The sequence below is a fragment of the Pyxicephalus adspersus genome, chromosome 1 (assembly GCF_032062135.1).
Source record: "Pyxicephalus adspersus chromosome 1, UCB_Pads_2.0, whole genome shotgun sequence".
In the NCBI taxonomy this organism is placed as follows: Eukaryota; Metazoa; Chordata; class Amphibia; order Anura; family Pyxicephalidae; genus Pyxicephalus; species Pyxicephalus adspersus.
In genome coordinates this window covers 4,764,667-4,765,834 of record NC_092858.1, presented here as the reverse complement: position 1 = coordinate 4,765,834, position 1,168 = coordinate 4,764,667, and the positions used below count along the sequence as shown (strand labels likewise).

The following is a 1,168-nucleotide window of genomic DNA, read 5'->3' as shown; positions in this document are numbered from 1 at the left end:
CCTGCCTAGCTTCCTTTCTTAACTCTTCACTACTACCACCACACTCTATTCCATATCCCCCTTCTATTGTTTTCCATATTTCCCACCTCTTAGATCAGGCATGGGCCCAATAGGGATGTTACTCCAGGCCACTTCGGTCTTCCGCAGCTCTGGCTGGTGCCACCCCGAACAGGGTCAGAAGAACGACCCGGCGGGTGGGCCGGGGGCATTGGGCGGACCGCACCGGGCAGAGCTGAGGAACACGTCCCCAAGATCTGAGCCTGCGATGGAAGAGTGGGCGGGGTTTCGCCAGTATTCTGCCAGTATGATGTCACTTTTAGTCGCGTCATGATGGCATAACCCCGCCCAGTATGATGTCACCTTTAGTCGCATCATGATGGCACACCCCGCCCACTCTCCCATCGGCCAGGCCCCTCTGTCAAATCTTTTTTCAGATTGTGGACCCTGAGTCAAAACTTTTGCGCACCCCTGTCTTAGATTGTTTGCATATTTTGGGATCCTCTTCCTGTGTCATTGTTTGTACTTGCACCCCCTATTTAATATACAGTGCTACATAATATGTTGGTGCTATATGAATACAGTTTAAAAATAATAATACCCAACGTTTCTATGAAATGCAGAACATGTATATTTGCATAAAAGGACACTCTTGCAATGGATTTGAGGGAGATTTCACCTGCTCATCACTGCACAGGACTGGAATGACAGGGACACATCACCCAGCAATGCAGAATAGAGTACAGTAAGCCTAAATTTACCTGTTACAGGTATGCCTTTACTTACAGGTACCTACATATCACCTACATATAAAAGTGGAATGGCCAATGTAAGCAGAACATTCTTTTTTGGAAGTTTTGCATTAAGTTCAGAAGCTTTAGGAGTGATAGCTTAGTACAGGACACACAGCTGGTGGTGTTAGGTTAGTGGGTCAGGCCACTAGGTTGTTATATTCAGCATTTATGCCAAGAATCGAGAGATTCCCCATAATCTCCACTGATGCCAACTGGCAGGATCTCCACATAATCCCTAGTGTGCTGACTAAGGCGAGCTGCACCAGGAATAATTGCCGCTATCCCATCATAGATAACAAGATCTGGAAATAAGAGGTCCCATGGTGGCCAAATAGAGGAGGCAATGATGCAGCTGCCTGATACCGATGATTCTCTAT

The 1,168-nt window shown here is 46.9% G+C and overlaps 1 protein-coding gene across 1 annotated transcript in view; it reads right to left on the bottom strand.

Annotated features, from left to right (window-relative positions):
* Positions 1-1,168, bottom strand: part of PLEKHB1 (pleckstrin homology domain containing B1) — a gene marked incomplete in the record, with an annotated part of 12,674 nt that overhangs the window by 5,091 nt on the left and 6,415 nt on the right.